Raw genomic sequence first — 18,341 nt, forward strand, 5'->3', positions numbered from 1 at the left:
ACCTCCAGGCTGGGCCGTTCGGGCGACTTGGGAAGCGAACCCCTCGTGTAGGCGGCGTTGGCAAGCCGCGTCCGTAGAGTCGTCACTCTTATCCAGACCCGTTATGGTCAACGGCAGAGACGTGGCACAAGTGAGGGCCGTGTGCAAGGCGTTTAGAACAAGAACCGCGTTCGTGGTTCGCGAGCGCAGGATGATGATGATGATGATGTTTTCGCCGCCTTTGCTGGGAAGTTTGTTGGAGAAGAGAAAATTCAACAAAAAGTAAAAATACCAAAACGAAACGGGAAATGCATAATACGCGCAGGAGATGGACTGTAAAATTCGTAGTCGAGTTATTAAATATTAATAAAAATAACAGAAGTTATAATGAGAAATAAAGAAAGGTGATAATAATAACTCAAAAAATGTTAGCAAGGTAATCGATTAGATTCGAGTGAGTGAGTGAAAAACTTTATTAAGCTCTAGATTCGGTTGTATTCAGCGGTTTTCAGATGGCTTTGTCCATCTTCTTAGAAAATTTTGAATGGTGGAAGAAACAAACCTGTGGCTGTATCAACGTATGGTGGCGCAGACGACAATATGATCGGGCTGCTCAAACCAAGGCATAGCTCATGCAGTGGTTTCTCCAAAAACCGTCGTTTCATCATGAATCGTCGACAAAAGAAGTAATGGTCTATTGATTCTTGTTGACCACAGAATGCGCAGACGGGAGAAAGCGCCAAACCAGACCTGTGCAAATAAAAATTTAAGGGTGGGATCCGGCAGCGTAGCCTAGTTAGAGAGACCTCAAGCTGTCGTGAATGGCATGATTTCCTGCTCCACGAATACGTAAGATGCAGGAAATCATCAGATCTTCTTCTTCTTGGCCGATCCCCCTGTGTGGGCATGCGTCATTGTACGAGGTTAACAGCAACAAGTTTGCTGGGATACGGTGCCCGCAACTGGCAAAGGATAGGGTTAATGAGAGAGACATGTGAGAGGCCTTTGCCCTGGAGTGGCCATAGTCAGGCTCATGAAGGTGATGATGTGTGATGTCAGTGCGCGCCGAAACCATTTTTAGTGGTTTTTTAAGGTAACGAAATGGCGCATAACCGCCTCACTTCTCGATGGACACCTCAACCGCGCCGCAAAGGAAGGTGGGAGTGAAAGAAAAAAAGAGAGAAAATGGGTGCCGTAGTGGGGGACTCAGGATTAATTTCGACCTCCTGGGCATTTTTAACCTGCACTGATATCGCACAGCACACGGACGCGTAGCCATGGAGTCCTGCGCAGCCCTCCACTACGGCGATCATTTGTCTTTCCTCATTCACTCTCTGCTCCAACCCTTACGCCACGACGCCATTGATGTGCCCATTTTAAAGTGACACAGTGACCTGCGCCTTTCCTTTCTCAATAATCAATAACTATTATTCTGCAAAGAAGGGCACTCGTGCCTCGCGCAATGGTGTGCGTCAAATGTGAAGTGACACCACGGCGGAAAGCCGATACTGGTATCAATGAGGCCCCCGCATTACGCAGCATTGATGATGATGATGATGTCCTCAGGCTTAATGTCGTCGGCTTTGTCTTCGAAACGTGTGGGCATATACCTGCGGACGCTATCTGGCAGCGTCACGAACGCCTCCTCACCTGTGTTCTCCCCTTCCCCGCATTCACGAGGGGTGGGGTGAGCGTCTCGAAAGAGTTGCTACGTGTGTGGCAACGTCTCATGAGCGCAATGCCCAATCGATGACGACGAATGTTGCATCGAGTGATCTGCGTTCATGGGCTGTTCACCTCATCGCGGGTGAGCGCTTTTCCCATTCTAAAACGATAAAAGGCCGCGCAAAGCACGTGCATCGCTTTGCAAGGGTATGCTCGCCTAGCTGCTACGGACGTGATATCACTGCTGTTCAGCCACGCAATCGCGCGCGATTTGAAGGTTATCATGTCCGTTACGTTATCGCGTGGAGGAGGGGCGAGAAAAGTATACTTCAAAGCTAAACTCATAATTTGTTTTACGCGTTTTTAGTAAAAGACACGCAGAAAGAGTAATTTAAACCTAATATGCTAAGCCTCAGGCATATTTCGAATAGCGGCAGACTGTACGATACCGCCGCTCCCTGTAAAAAGACGAAGCGCCAGAAAAAAAAGCACTCATTGCACACATATACCATACAAACGCGTTTAATACAAACAAAATGAAAATATTACGTCAAAGACGAAAAGCGTTCTCTAAAACGCACAGTGCAATATCTAATACAGCGCGTTGGCGCACCATTCGGCAAATAGTAAAAGAACGCCGTCTCCAGACACCGCCGAAAAGAGGGAACAGAGTGGCGCACCGACACAATTTGGTAGTTCGTGCCGCTGAACGGCTGAGCTCTCTAGTCAGCCTCTGGGAAAGCTGTTTCCCCCGCCAAGCGAAGACCTTTGTTCTCCACCTGGGGTCAGAGGCTCCTTTTCGTTGCCGGAATCTTGAGCCTCCAAAGACGAGTACGGACGCCAAAGTATCCTCGGACACTGCCGAAGCACTACCGCCGTCCCCTGCAGTGGCCGAAGAAGACTGCCGAAGGCCGGCAAGCAGGAACAGAGCCGCTGCCCTCGCTTCGCACAAAGAGCAGGTCAAGCGGCCCTGAGCGTCCGCACTTCTCATCGTCAACGGAAGAGAACGCTTCCTTGGAGCCGTCCACGGTTGCGGCGAACCCCGGAGAAGCCCCTGGTTGATGCAGCAGGACACATGGAGACTGTCGCTGTCTTTCCGTGGTTAGCACCAGCAGGCACGAGCAGCTGACGAATGAGCTAGAAAAGCAGGCAATACCTGGCGGAGAAGGCGTCGGAATGAACTGAGTCCAGGCGCCTACTGCTTTCTCGTCCACAGGTTCCATGATATCTCCAAGGAAACTGCATAACACACGTTTATCTTGCTTGTTCGACAAGATGAACGACGGATGGGCAGGAACCGACGGCGGAGCTAACTTCTCCATGGCGGACGCACCCGGCAGCAGTAACCAGGAGTCTTCAGCTTGGGCCATAAAGACCGCTGTCTTCACTACTCGCTTCCTCGAGAACGTATTCGCACCGCCATAGGAACCGTCAAATGAAGCAGCCATGGCCGCGAATGCCTCACCCATGTTCAGGCTAACATGAAGGCCTGCCGATTCACTGCTGCGACACACCATCGAAGCTGAGATGCCGTCCGTTGTGATAACGCCAGAGACGCAGTAGAAGTGACGGCCGTGTGCGAGACGTTTAGAACAAGGACTGCGTTCGTGGCTCGCGAGCGCAGGATGATGATGATGATGACGATGTTTTCGACGTCTTTGCTGGGATACGGTGCTCGCAACTGCCAAAGGGCAGTGTTAACTATATAGAGAGACATGGGAGAGGCCTGTGCCCTGCACTGGGCGTAGTCAGGCTGATGATGATGATGATGCGCGAGGTCAGTGCACATCGAAAACATTTTTAGTTGCTTTTTAAGATAACAATATGGCGCATAACTGGCTCACTTTTCGGTAGACACCTCAACCGTGGTGCAAAGAAACGAAAGTAGGAGTGAAAGAAGAAAGCGAGAATTGGGTGCCGTAGTGGAGGGCTCCGGAATAATTTCGACCTCATGGGTATCTTTCACCTGCACTGATTTCGCACAGAACACGGACAACTTATGCGTAGCCGTGGAGTTCTACGGTTCGATGAGATTCTTAATACATACCAAGAAATTCTAAATCATTACAAATTAGGCAGAGCGACATTTCCAAAACCGAATAGACAACTCACTAAAAGCGAAGAGGTCGTGTGGCGCAAGCTTCAAACTGGAGTTTTCCCGAACCCGCAGCTCTATAGTAAGTGGCACCCGGAGATTTTCAGCCCCAGGTGCAAGCGTTGCGAGGGCATAGCGGACATGGTCCATATGATATGGACATGTCCTAGCTTTGGAGAGCCTTACAGAACTGCTGAGTCCTGGGAGGCACTGCTTCTGAAAGAGGACGAAAGAGAACAACGCACTGTCATCCGTCTGGCCCTGGCCGCTGCCGAGATCCAGGAGATTCCGGTCGACGGTTAAGGGGGAGGACATGGCTGGGACCGAGCTGCGACTCGGATCCGGGTCAACCTTTTGACGGGTGTCAATAAATGTTATTTCTCTCTTTCTCTCTCTGCGCTGCCCTCCACTACGGTGATTGTTTCTTGTTCTTCTTTCACTTCCTGCTCCATACCTTCCGCCAAGGTGCCATTGAGGTGCCCATTGTAAAGAGACAGAGTTGGGTGCGCCTTTCCTTTCTCAATAATCAACTTTAATTTGTTGAATGGTTAGTACGAGGGGGAGGAGGTAAACTTTATTAAAGAAGAGGTGTTAGGCGCGGATTGGGGGGGTAGATGGTGGAGCGATTGCGGATTCGGCCGCTTATGTTTTTTCAGCAGCTTCCGTTTCGACGGACGCGGTTGTTGCTTCGACACGCGTCTTTTCTTTCCCTCTTTCCTCTTGGCTTTTAACTCTCCTCTATCTGCACGTGGCAGCGGTGGTGGCTCGGCTGGAGCCAGTAGGCAAGCCCGTGCAATATCCTTTTCATCCTTCTCCCAGTCACAACAACAACAACAACAACGCGTATTGGGGTGACGTTCCCCTCCCCGCGGTGGGCTCCTCTTCTAGGCCAGACCAGGTGGCCGTCGGACGATGTCGTTCGGCGACCCCTTCGGCCCGCTCTGTGACTCGGAGTTGACTAGCCAAAGCACAATTGGCCTCATTTGAATTCACGTATCGTGACGTCACGACCATTTCGAATAATTGAAGAGCGTGACATTTCTGTCGACGACTCCTGCTTACAACGACGAGGCATTAAAGGCTTCCGCCTTAACAGCTATTATTCGGCAGAGCAGAGGCGCTCCTGCCTAGTGCGGTGGTACGAACTGTCTCCTAGCATTACGCAGCGTGCATTGCGTAAATGTTGTCGGCTTTGTCTTCGAAACGAACTGCGGACGTTATCGGGCAGCGTCACGAACGCTTACTTACCTACGTTCTACCCCCCCCCCCCCCCCCCCTCTCCCTCCGAATTCACGAGGGGAGGGGTGAGCGCCTGAGAAGAGTTTCGACGTGTGTGGCAGCGTCTCAGCGCAATGCCCAATCGATGACGACGAATGTTGCAGGAGAGTGATCTGCGTTTGAGTGCAGTGGGGTCGTGCGGGGACCCTGGGGCGTGCCCCGAATTCCTTTGTAAATAAAGTTTTCTCTCTCTCTCTCACGGGCTGGTTACCTCATCGCGCGTGAGCGCGTTCCCCATTCGAATACAACGGTAGCGCTGAACATGTGCTGCGCTTCGCGAGGATATGCTCACCTAGCTGCTACGGACAATGTTTCCCGGCCGCCGTGGTCTAATTTCGACGGAGGCGAAATTCTAGAGATCCCTGTACTGTGCGGTGTGAGTGCACGCTAAAGAACACTAGATGGTCGAAATTTCCGGAGCCCTTCACTACGGCGTCTCTAATAGCCCTAGTTGCTTTGGGACGTTAAACCCCCGTATGCCAAATCAAACGTGATATCACTGCTGCCCAGCTACGCAATCACGTGCAATTTGAAGCTTATCGTGCCCGTTAAGTCATCGCGCGAAGGAGGGGCGAGAGAGGTATACTCCTCAGCGAAACAACTCATATTCTGTTTTAGGCGTTTTCACTAAAGGACACACAGAAATAGCATTTTCATCCTAATATGCTAAGCCTGAAGTGATATTTCGAGTGACACACTGCACGATACTGCCGCTCGCTGTAAAAAAAAAAAAAAAAAAACAGCACCAGAAAAAAAAGTACTCACTGCACACATACCATACTAACGCGTTTAATGCAAACAAAAGGAAAAGATTACATTAAAGACGAAAAGCGTTCTTTAAAACGCATAGCAGAATAACTAATACAGCGTGTTAGTGCATAATTCGGCAGAGTCAAAGAACACCACCTCCGGAGACCGCCGAACAGAGTGGCGCACCGACACAATTGGGTAGTTGGCGCCGCTGAACCGCTGACCTTTCTAGTCAGCCTCTCGGAAAGCCGTTCCGCCGCCAAGCGAAGACCTTCATTTTCTACCTGGGGGCAGCGGCTCCTCTTCGCTGCAGGAATACAGAGCCTCCAAAGACGACTACGGACGCCAAACTACCTTCGGACGCTGTCGAAGCACTACCGCTGTCGCGTGCAGTGGTCGACGAAGACTGCCAAAGGCTGGCAAGCAGAAACAGAGCCGCCGCCTTCGCTTCGCACAAACAGCAGGTCAAGCGGCCCTGAGCGTCCGCACCTCTCGTCGTCAACGGAAGACAACGCTTCCTTGAAGCCGTCCACGGTTGCGGCGAACCCCGGAGAAGCCCCTGGTTGATGCAGCGGGACACATGGAGTCTGTCGCTGTCTTTCCGTGGTTAGCACCAGCAGGCACGAGCAGCTGACGAATAAGCTAGCAAAGCAGGCGATACCTGACAGGGAAGACGTCGGAATGAAGTGAGCCCAGGCGCCTCCTGCTTTCTTGTCCACAGGTTCCACGATATCTCCAAGGAAACTGCATAACAGACGTTGAACTTGCTTGTTCGACAAGATGGACGACGGATGGGCAGGAACCGACAGCGGAGCTAACTTCTCCATGGCGGACGCACCCGGCAGCAGTAGCCACGAGTCTTCAGCTTGGGCCATAGAGACCTCTGTCTTCACTACTCGCTTCTTCGAGAATGTATTCACACTGCCAGAAGAACGGTCAAACGAAGCAGGCATGGCCGCGAATGCCTTACCCATGTTCAGGCTTAGATGAAGGCCCGCTGATTCACTACTGCGACGCACCATCGAAACTGCGATGCCGTGGACCTCTTGCTGCCAGCGTCTGACACCTCCAGGCTGGGCCCCTCGGTTGACTTGGGAAGCGATGCTTTCGCGCAGACGGCGTTCGCAAGCCGCGTTCGAAGAGTCGGCACTCAGATCCAGACCCGTTGAGATGAACGCCAGAGGCGCGGCAGAAGTGACGGCCGTGTATGAGGCGTTTAGAACAAGGACTGCGTTCATGGCTCGCGAGCGCAAGATGATGATGATGACAATGTTGTTTTCATCGTTTTCACACGAGCAATATTGCTTCTTCGATTTCTTTGGCGCGCGCTGCGAAAAAAAAAAATTGAAACCGCCCCGATACAGGGACGTTTTGGCTTTGCCTTTCAATATTAAAGCATTTAGGTTGTTATATAACAAAAATCACCAATTTTTTCTTAAGGTAATTCCCTGATTGATCAAGATGGTCGTGATGTCATCAGCACCACCAAGTTTAATAATCTGAAGACTAGAATATTTCAGTCTTCCACTCCTTTATTATATGAGATTATACTAACCCGATCCACTAAACCCACCTAATGCAAGTAACTCATACAGTAATCACCATTAATTCACCTTAATTCATTAAATTATCTCAGCCAACGGAATTTAATCCTCCTCAATTCATTTCTGGGGGAGGGCGTACCTCCTAAGTTTAGGTGTCTGGAATATTTGGGGGTGGACAAGCTTCACATTGCTATCGCATTTCCTGCTTTTTTTTGCATAATTTGACAGAACACAAGGGCGAGCTCGCATCTTCAAAATTGAAAATTGTTTTTTGAGGAAAGGAAATGGCGCAGTAACTGTCTCACACTTCAGCGGACACCCAAACCGTGCCGTGAGGGAAGGAAGAAAAGAGGGAGCGAAAGAAGAAAGAAAGAGGTGCCTAGTGGAAGGCCCCGGTAAAATTTCGACCACTTGGAGATGGTTAACATACTCTGACATCAAGTGAACAGTGAACTGTGCGTCTTGGTGCCAGGGTGGTGGTGGCAAAAACGGTCATTTCCTCCGAAAAGAGAGAGCTGTATGGGGGACACTCTGGGGTCATGCTTGGTGCCCTTCCCCTCACAAACATTAGGTGAAGTCCCTAGTACGGGACCCCAGTGGCTTCCGCTGCCGTTATTGCTCGTTTGACGATCGCCTTTTGGGCTTTCAGGTCCGAGCTGGAGTGTAGGGTCACCTCCCAGTCCTCCCGGGTGGTGGTGCGGTGGGTTTAGGCTGCGCAGGACCGGCCGCCTGAATGGTTGCCGATTATTGACGCTTATGTGTCTCCCGCAGTTTTGATGTGTATGTGGAGTGCAGTGCACGAAGACATGAGAATGCGTGTCTGCACTGCGGAATACTGTGTATGCACGTAGAGAATTCGTAGCTCAGCGCTATTTTTATGCGAAGCATATTGCTAGAGCTACCACTCACGCCGTCGGCGTGGGACCCCTAGACGTCACACCACGTGACACCGTGACGTCACACCACGTGACATCGGATGAGAGAGGAGGCCTCCACCTCGCGCCATCGCCGTGGGACCCCTAGCCGTCACTCCACGTGACACCGTGACGTCGTCGTGACGATGCCATCGCACAGACGCCGGAATGTCCTCGAGCGGCATTCCCGCGCATTTCGAACGCGCGTTCACACTCGGTGTAGGTGAAACGCTCGCTCCACCGGGCAGGCAGACGCGGCTTCCGTGGCAATCCAGGCGCTCACCCAACGCGCGTCTCGGGGTTAGTCGGCGTTCCGCTGTAGCCATGCCGTTGTCTTCCCCCACGACGAAGGCTTCTAGTGGTTGTATTAAAATGACCAAGTATGCAACCAAGGAAAGCCATGTATTACCAAGCCTAGCCACCAATATGCTTCGCATCTGACTAGGCTTAACCTTAGCTAAGCCTCAGCCATAATTTTTTTTTTCCATGGAATAAAGAAAAGAAAACACACGGGCGCCTTTTCGTTTCGTCTCATGGTTATGGCGCGATCGGCTGCTGACCCGAAATACGAAGTTTTGATCCCGGCCGCGGCAGTCGCATTTCGATGGAGACTCCTCTTCCTCGCCTGCCTTCAGAGGACTACAAAATCGTCTTCCGACCTCAAGGTACAGAGACAGGGACAGAGTAGTTTGAGACCCTAGATTGGGTCTCAAAATCGTCTTCCGACCTCAAGGTACCGTCGACCTCAACGCAGTCGGCCCGGCCAAATTGGCGATGGCCATCTACAACGCCGCCAAGATCGACGGCCGCCTTGCAATAACCGCCGACCAAGTCCGCGTCCATCCTACAAACAACACTGTCACCATCAGCACACCGGACAAAGAACGGGCGTTCCTGTATGTTAAAATACAAAGTTTAACCATTGACTCCAACGCCATCCTGGTAGCCACGTATGCTCCAGCCCCCGATGGCTCCGTGCGAGGAATAATCTACAGAGCCTACAGTCACGAGACCGACGCTGAGATCCTCGCTGAGCTCCAAGCTCGAAACCCCGAACTCCCCATAGTCGCTGCACGCCGCATGGGCCGCACACGACATTTCGTGGTGACTATCGCTAATGCCAAGCTACCCCGCTACGTGAGGTATCTCGGCTTCACTTTTGAGGTGTTCCCCTACAAAAGCCGGCCGGAGGCATGCTTCAACTGCCGGAAGCTAGGGCACAGGGCGGATGTGTGCCCCCACCCACGAAAACCAACCTGCCGACGCTGTGGCACAGCACATGACGCTCCTCCAGCTGGCCAACCGCCCACGTGCCAAGCCTCATGTATCGTCTGCAAAGGTGGCCACCCGACAGGCAGCAGAAGCTACAAATACCGGTTCACGTCCTCCACTCGGCCCAAGTCTTCCCCATCGGTCACTGACGCCGATACCGGCTCCAACTCGACAAACCCCGGACGCCAGTCCCGGTCCCGAGACCGCAACCGCGGCGACCACAACCTACTGCGGGACGACTCCTTCCCCCCGCTCGGCAGCGACAGCCCTTCCAGCCGTACTCGCAGCCGTTCCACATCCGCCTCACGCAGCTCTCGGGCCAGCTCTCAAGGCCGGCCGGAGACCAAAGCAGTCAAACAAGTTGGATGGAAGACTCCTGCACAAGTCACCGCTTCGCCACCAGATTCACAGGTAAGGGAGCTGGCAGACATGGTCAAGGAACTACAGCTACAATTGGCCAAAGCAAATGCCAAAATTCTTAGCCTAGAATCAGCACAGGCAAACCCCAAATTGCAACCGCAGCAGGTGGCTCACGCTCCCACATCCGACCCCGTAGGTGATCCACGCATGGGCACTGAACAGTCTAAACGCAACAAGCGCAAAGCACCTCCCCCCTCCTCACAAGCAGACATAGATGCCAAATTCGAGGCAGCTGATACGCGAATGGCCCAATTCGAGGGCGCCCTCCTTCGACTAGCCCCCACCATTGACCGTCTAGTAGAAAGCTGCGCCACAATGGCAGCCAACATCCAAACCCTTCATGCCAGGCTCGATACTCTCACGAATCCCCAGATATCCGCAACCCCTTTGAAGACGACAACCCCTCCTAACTACCCAGCACCCATTATTGTCGCCACATCGGAGAGTGCAACCGCGCGCTCACGTGCAGGCGGCATCCTTAAATCACCCGTCGCGCTATCACAGCGCCCCGAACCCTACGGGAAACGCGATGGCTAGCTCCCCCTTCACAGTTTGGCAATGGAACTGCAGGGGCTTCAAGGCGAAGCGGCGAGCCTTGGAGCACACCCTGCAGGCCCAGCCGCACACCCCCCACATCATCGCACTTCAGGAAACCTACATGGACACGAAACTTACCAGCTACGCCGCATATAACCAACAAACAACACCAGACCAACGGCCCAACACCGCCATCCTGGTCCACCGAAATTTAGCAGCTAATCATATAGACCTTAGTTACCCCGAGGTTCCGCAAACTTTCGTACAGGTCCTACCGAACAGCCGCTCACAAGCCCCACTCCACATCCTCAACGTCTACAGTCCCCCTAGCGACAAAAGTACACGAGTGGCAACCCTCGTTCGTAAGGCCTGCGCGGCTGCACAAACAGGGATGCTACTCATCTTAGGTGACTTCAACGCGCCGCATACCGAGTGGGGCTACCCCCGCAAAGCATGCGGTCGTAAGGGAGCCAAAGTGTGGGAGACAGCCCAAACACTGGGCCTGACACTACTCCTAGACCCCGACAGGCCTACTCGCATTGGAAACAGTGTCACACAGGACAGCTGCCCCGATCTCACTTTCGCCCGCAACATCCCAGACGCACGCTGGGAAAACCTCGGCATGAACATAGGTAGCGACCACTATGTTCTCAGCACAACCTTCACGGCTACACACAGCAAAGCCCCCAACCGAACAATCAGGCACACTAACTGGGACGCCTTCCGATACGTGCGCGCCAAACGCACTTCGGCCCCCATAGACGACCTGAACACATGGACAAACTCGTTGCTCGAAGACACCGCCAATGCCACCTCCACGACTACCCAGGACGAGGATGGCCCCTCACCCGACGCCAAACTCATACACATGTGGGAGGCCCAGCGCAGTCTTAGCGCTCGCTGGCTGCGCCAAAAACACAATCGATCCCTCAAGCTCCGTCTCGTTCGCCTCGAGCGAGAGATCGAAGCTTACTCCATCAAACTGAGTCAGGAGCAATGGCATCAAACCTGCGACCGTCTTAACGGCCAGTTAGGATGCAAAAACTCGTGGTTCTTGCTCAGACATCTACTGGACCCAACTCACACCAAATCCACATCTCACAAGAACCTCACCCGTGTCATACACGCTTTTCAGGGCACAAATGAGGAACTCCTCGCTACCCTGAAAGACAAATACATCAATACTTCCACTGAAATTCCCATCCCTTCAGGGTACACGGGTGCTCAGAACACCAACATGGACGCCGACATCACGGCAGGAGAAGTCCGCGCCGCCCTCTACCAGATTAAAACCACCGCAGCCGCTGGCGACGACCACATAACCAACAAGATGCTTCGTAACCTCGAAGATCAGTCCGTCGAGGCACTCACGGACCTCTTCAACCAACACTGGCATGAGGGTCGCCTTCCAGACACTTGGAAGCATGCCAAAGTGATTTTCATACTTAAGCCAGGCAAACGACTCGAGCTGGGCAACCTTAGGCCCATCTCGCTCACGTCCTGCCTGGGAAAGGTCATGGAACACGTCATACTCAATAGACTACACACTCACGTAGACCAAGAGGACCTTTTCCCCCCCACTATGATCGGCTTCAGGACCGGCCTCTCCACTCAAGACATTATGTGGCAAATCCAACACGACATCCTCGATCCGAGACCCATCCGAGCTACACGAACTATCCTAAGCCTAGATGTCAGCAAGGCTTTCGACAACGTGTCACATGCTTCCATCCTGGCAAACCTCTCACAAATGAATGTAGGCATTCGCACTTACAACTACATCGCCGACCTTCTTCATAACCGTACAGCAGAACTTCACATTGCAGACCTCCACAGCGAGAAGATCACACTAGGCACCCGAGGAACACCACAAGGAGCAGTCCTATCTCCGTTCCTTTTCAACACTACAATGAGAGGCCTCCCTCCGCTCCTGGAAGAGATACCTCACATTAAACACTCAATATATGCCGACGACATTACCCTGTGGACCAACTCTGGCTCTGACGGGGAAATCCAAAACTCCCTCCAAACAGCAATCGATAAAGTACACTCCTTTGTACAGGCGAACGGGCTCACATGCTCCTCCACGAAGTCAGAATTACTAGTCATCAGGGACAGACGAGTTCGCTTGCCAGTCCACGACCCGCAAGAACCTATTGTGCTTGAAGTCGACACACATCCCATACCGCCGGTCCGCACCATCCGCGTTCTGGGTATGTTAATACAGAACAACACGCAAAACTCGGAGGCCATTCAGCGCCTCCGCACCACAGCCAATCAGATCAACGGCCTTATCCTCCGCATCAGCACCCGCCGCAGAGGTATGAAGGAGGATGACCTCTGTCGGCTCACGCAAGCTTTCCTCATTAGCAGGATAGTCTACTCCTACCCCTACTATCACCTCCGCCAGAAGGACGAGGAAGCTGTGAATAGCATTATACGTTCAGCGTACAAAGCGGCACTGGGGCTACCTCAGTACGCCAGCACACAGCACCTCCTACAACTCGGCATCTACAACACTCTCACAGAACTCATAGAGGCACACAAGACCGCCCAAATCCACCGCCTCTCCCGCACTAAACACGGGCGGCTCATACTTGACCGTCTCAACATCAACCCCATAGGCGACGTCCACCCCACGACACCCATTCCGATAGGGGTCTATAGCCGCCTAGTTATAAAACCAATCCCCAAAAACATGCTACCTGGCCGCCATGATACGCGCCGTCAGCTGAAAGCCCAAGCACTAGATGCCACATACCTTGCCGACGAACACGCAATATACGTAGATGCTGCACGGCAAAGTGCAAACACATACGTGGCTTGTGCAACCACGCCACAATCTACTCTCGTCACCACCGCCACAGTAGTAGCTCACTCTCCGACAGCGGCAGAAGAAACCGCCATCGCGCTGGCCATCGCTGACCTACGTACGCGCACAGTCCTAAGCGACTCCAAAAGAGCGATACAAAATTACTCGGCAGGTTTTATCTGCCACCCCGCTGCACGCATCCTTCGCGGCTGCACTCGCGACCATAAGATCAACCTGGTCTGGGTACCCGCCCACGCGGGAAACTCTGGAAACGAAGGGGTCGACCGACTAGCCCGAGGACTAACCAACCGGGCGGCCGGCCCCACGGATCCACACGCTCTTGCCGAGGCTCCCCAGACCTTTGCCGAAATTACCAACCTCTACAGAGAGATGAGACGCCAGTTCCCGCCTCCACACCCCGACTTGAATCGAGCGCAAGCCAGCTTGCTCCGCAGGTTGCAGACGCACTCACTCCATCCTTAGCCATTCTAGACTTTCACTCATCACAGACGGGGAATATGACCCCGTCTGCCAAAATTGTTACCAGGGAGAAATCGCCACCCAGGCACACATCCTCTGGGGTTGCGCGGGAAATCCGCCCCCTCGAACCTTACTGCCAGCTCCCTCCGAAGGAGGATGGAACCAACTCCTCAAAAGGCCAGACAAGAGCATCCAACTGGCACTCATTTCGTGGGCCCAGGAAGTCGCCCCCACCTGGGGGCCGCACCAAGCCCACCTGCCCTAAATCCCTCCAATCTATGGCAATAAAGTTGTTTCTCTCTCTCTCTATCTCTCTCTTCGATGGAGACTATATATGCTAGAGGCCCGTGTACTCAGCGATGTCAGTGCACGTTCAAAAAAAAATTCCAGGTGGTCGAAATTTCTGGAGCCCTTCACTATGGCGTCTCTCATAGCCTGAGTCGTTTTTAGACATTAAACCCCATAAACATAAACCTATGCGGATCATATGAAATTCTTCCTTTGTGGCACGCATAAACTCTCATACTTTGAACCCTGGCTATGCGTCCGGGCTTCCGGCCATTCAACGGTCTCGTACAGCATCACATCCATGTGCTATACTATAATGACGAAAACCGGTTAAATGCAGTTTTAAAGGTAGAAGTGGTGTATCAGTGGTGTATCATGGGTGTACCAGAGGTATGCCAAAAATGTACCAGCAGTGTACTAGCTGATCCCCTTTCTACCTGGCTTCAGTTTAGCGCAGCCACGTCAGTGTCTAGAAGCCGCACAACACGATTTCGCCAAGGCTGTCCGATCCAGAAAAGCCGACTTGACAAAGAGCGCCTCAAGGTTGCCAGCCAGCCATGGGCTGTATGCTATATCCCGGACAAACGGCAAGTGCATGCTCGCTACGCGTGGCTGCTCTTTTCCCGAGGGTGCACTACCATACCACGAGCGTCTCTCTCGCGGTCAGCACGACGAACCATCACTCCTCACTGCCATCCCCGGCGCTGCGAGGTAGGCCGGCTTCCAGTCGCTGCCCGTCCCGATCTCCATCCTCCTCTTCACCCGTCACGCTTCGCTCGCTTTCCCCCCGGCTACGGAAGTTTCTCCGCACCGCGCACGGGCGACTCGGAAACGACGGGCCTGCATATCGTGGTGTTTCCGAAGCTCCGCGCTAAAGTGCCGTTTCGTTTCGTTTCGTCTATCTTTCTTTCTCCCCCTCTCCCAATCTCCTTCTCTTTTCTGAAAGGATGGGGACGGGTAACACAGGCGCGCGTCTCAAGAACGCCAGGTGTGGTTTACAACCCCCCCCCGCTCACCCCTCCATTCTTTTATTTTTTTAGGGCGTTGGAGACGCCGATCACGCGGCTCCTCGATCCGTACACGCTTTGTTGGTTTGTGTCTTGAGGTCGCGACGCTGTGCGTGTGCGTGCTTGTACTTGTGTGCGGTGTCCTTTCGAGGTGGGGCCTTGGACACGGGAGGGTCGCCCACGCACCGACGCCGCGCGGAAAATTCTGCAGCGAGTTATGTTTGCAGCAAAGATCGATGGAGCTGGCAACAGCTTGCCGACCAGGATGGTTGGTCGATGATGGCAGCAACTCTGCGTCGGCCTTCAGAGTTGTGCTCGAGACGACGGAGAAAAGAAGCAGAAAGTGCTTGCGAAGCGAAATCCCCTTCGGTAGCGTCGTTTGGTATGATCGGTTTCTTCGCGTAGAAGACGCGTGAGAAAAACGAAATAGTATCGCCATCGAAATTGTGCTTAAACAAGCGGGTCGGTGCCGAGACAACTTTTGAAGCGCCGGTATCGGGCCATGGTCACACATCAAAGACGCAAGTAGCTTTCATTATGTTTGAATCGAGAAGTGTTTTAAAAATAGCACCTGGTATAGGTCGAAACTATTCACTTCACTTTAAGGTGTCTTGAGGGATGGGTTAGTAGAATTTTTATATTGAGCTTACTGTAAGGAACAGCAGAATAAAAATGACTGGAGGACGGCTGCACTGAAGCCCTCCTTTTACCCTCCACCCAGAAAAAAAAAATGATGATCGATTTGCGTAGTTAGGTCAGATGCGATTCGGGTGCGCTAGAAGTTCGGTTTCAACTTCGGTTCCGATGTTCAGATCCAATGTTCACGGATGGCAGTTGTTCGTATAGCGATAATCGGTAAATGTTCATATATGCGTGAATGGTCATTTTCTACATTCGTAGATCCCTGGGAGTCTTCGTAGCACTCCTGGAACAGTGGTGCAGCTATCAAGTGACGCTCTATTTCCCTTCTATGGCAGGCGCTACCATCGGGGGGACTTCGGTTGATTGGGTTGGGTTGCGATACGGGTTGCTCTTCCCGAGCAACCTCTCATGATTACATGAGCAGCCTGCAGCAAAACCGGCTTAAGACAAACACACAAACACGCAACAGCTAAATCCGAGGAATGTACACTATAGTTGTTAGTGCACTAAAAAGAACAAAAGTTTCCCGCAATTTGGTTATTTTATGGTTTATTGGGATTAACGTCCCAAAGCGACTCGGGCTAAGAGGGACAACGTAGTGGAGGGATCCAGATAATTTCGGCCACCTGGGGCTCTTTAACCTGTGCTGACATCGCACAGTACGCAGGCCTCTAGAATTCCACCTCCATCGAAATGCCACCGCCGCGGTCGGGATCGAACCCTGGTCTTTCGGGTCAGCAGCCGGACACCATTAGCACTGAGCCACCGGGCGGCTTCCCGCAATTTGTCCTGAGACAAAGGGAGGAGTTGATGGGGACAGCTCTATAAGTCTCGTGCCCTCTCAAGTCCCACTCCGCTCCGAATACAGTCAAGGCTGGCCAGGGTGACGTCAGCACAGATGGCCTCTTAGTGTCGTCCGTCGAGGCAGCGGTATACAGGGAGCGGAGGTGCGGTCGATGGGCTCCGTCGACCACGACCACTTCGTACGAAAATCTTGCGGTGCGGAAACTGGAAGCCTTCCGAATCGACAGAAGACGACGAGCGAACACTGCGGATACCAAATTTTCCGAGGTGGGAGCCTTTTTTTTCTGTCATTTCTGGGACTTTCCCGCGGAGAGCGTCCGAGCCTAACGTTAGGTCTAGTGAGGTGCAGCCACCGACGGCGGTCCAGTCCCGCCCAACGGCTGAGGCACGTTGATGGAAACCGTCGAAGGGACGGACATTGATCTGAGCGAGCTAAATGTGCCCGGGCAGTGGTAAACTAGCAAGAAAAAAAGCAAAGTGGCGCGGAAGGAGGCTAATCTTAACCTCAGCCCAAACCAAGAGACGCGCATCGTGGAGCGGCGGCGGGCTGCGGAGCGAGGCACCTGCTCCGCAGAAAAGAGCCATCCGCTTGGCGGAAGAGCCGCGAGGAATCAAGACCTCTTCGCCTGCTTCTAATCGCGGAGGTCCCGGCCTCCGTAACCAAGACCTGCGTGCCGGGGACGGGGAGTAGGGGGCCTCCTTACCTGGCGGAAAATAAAGTTGAAATCATCATCATCCTCTTAGTGTCGAGAGGAGTTCTGACCTGGCAGACGGCAGGCCTGCATCGCGTTCCTTTTTTTTTCTTTTTTTTACGTAAATGTGCAAAAGAAAATTACGGTCATCCTACGAGCACCACTCCCTCGCAAACTCGAACTTCCACAAAGATACCAAAATAAAGAATTGAAAGGGGTGGAATAGAACACACACAAAAAAAAAAATCCGCGTAGGCGCATCGTAGGAAGACTAAAATGCCATTCAGTAGTGTCAGCATTGTTCTAGCAGACAAAAAAGTGCGGAAACACGAAACTACATTGCGGTACAGTAAACAGGCAAGGAACATAAGACGAGGAGTACAACGTTGATACAAGGCCGCGAACAGAACCTAGTTCCTGCTTCCAAACTTCAGTTCCGGCTCACTCATTTGTTCATTTGTTCCTTGCAGTTCGCAGACAAACAAGGGAGTGCGCCGTCGTAGTCGTGTACCAGCTGGTGGGAGCACCGCAAGAATCTTGCGTGAGAAAAAAAGCAAGGAAATTGGATTTTTGAAAAATTGCGCCGGCTTTACGCTAGAACCAAACGGCTGAAACCGGAAGGAACAAAAAAAACGGAACAGAGAACGACAAAAAGAACACTTGTTTGGAAGCTATCACGAATCACTTCGTGCTGTTTTCTTGTACGAAACAAAACAACCACACACATGCGCGCTCGTTGTCTTGTTTACAGCAAAACAAGCTGAAGGATCCATGCGGGTACAATGTTTCACAATTATTTAATTTCTTCTTTTCAGGGACTGCGATGTGATCAGCGCGATTAAAACACGCGCGGTTGCTGTGAACAGCAAGCAAATTGTTTTCGAGGCAGAAACAACCTGCAAGCGCTTAAAGCAGGTGTTGCTGCCTGCTTCTAGAAAGTTGGAAATCTTCGCTGAGTAAGAAGGAGGTTGGGGAGCTTTCCGAGGACATGAAAATTAAATTCAGGGCGCAGTTTTCCTCACCGGTGCTTTTTGCTCGGGTTCTTTTCCGAGCTTGCAAATAAGGTGACAGGTGTTCTCGTTGAGAGGTCTGATGCGCTATTGATCAATCGTTCACTTCGGAACACCGAATACGTGAAAAGCTTGCATTACTGGATACGCGC

The 18,341-nt window shown here is 52.5% G+C and overlaps 1 protein-coding gene and 1 long non-coding RNA gene across 2 annotated transcripts in view; one reads left to right on the top strand and one right to left on the bottom strand.

Moving 5' to 3' along the window:
* LOC149364743 (neuronal acetylcholine receptor subunit alpha-7-like) overlaps window positions 1–18,341 on the bottom strand; it is a 262,942-nt gene that overhangs the window by 192,478 nt on the left and 52,123 nt on the right. The window lies entirely within an intron of this gene.
* Window positions 1,575–17,853, top strand: LOC149364744 (uncharacterized). Its single transcript, XR_016289216.1, has 2 exons — window positions 1,575–1,786; window positions 17,650–17,853. It is a non-coding gene; the product is annotated as an uncharacterized LOC149364744 (long non-coding RNA).

This window comes from Amblyomma mixtum, chromosome 2, assembly GCF_055824585.1.
Source record: "Amblyomma mixtum isolate Tamu chromosome 2, ASM5582458v1, whole genome shotgun sequence".
Lineage (NCBI taxonomy): Eukaryota > Metazoa > Arthropoda > Arachnida > Ixodida > Ixodidae > Amblyomma > Amblyomma mixtum.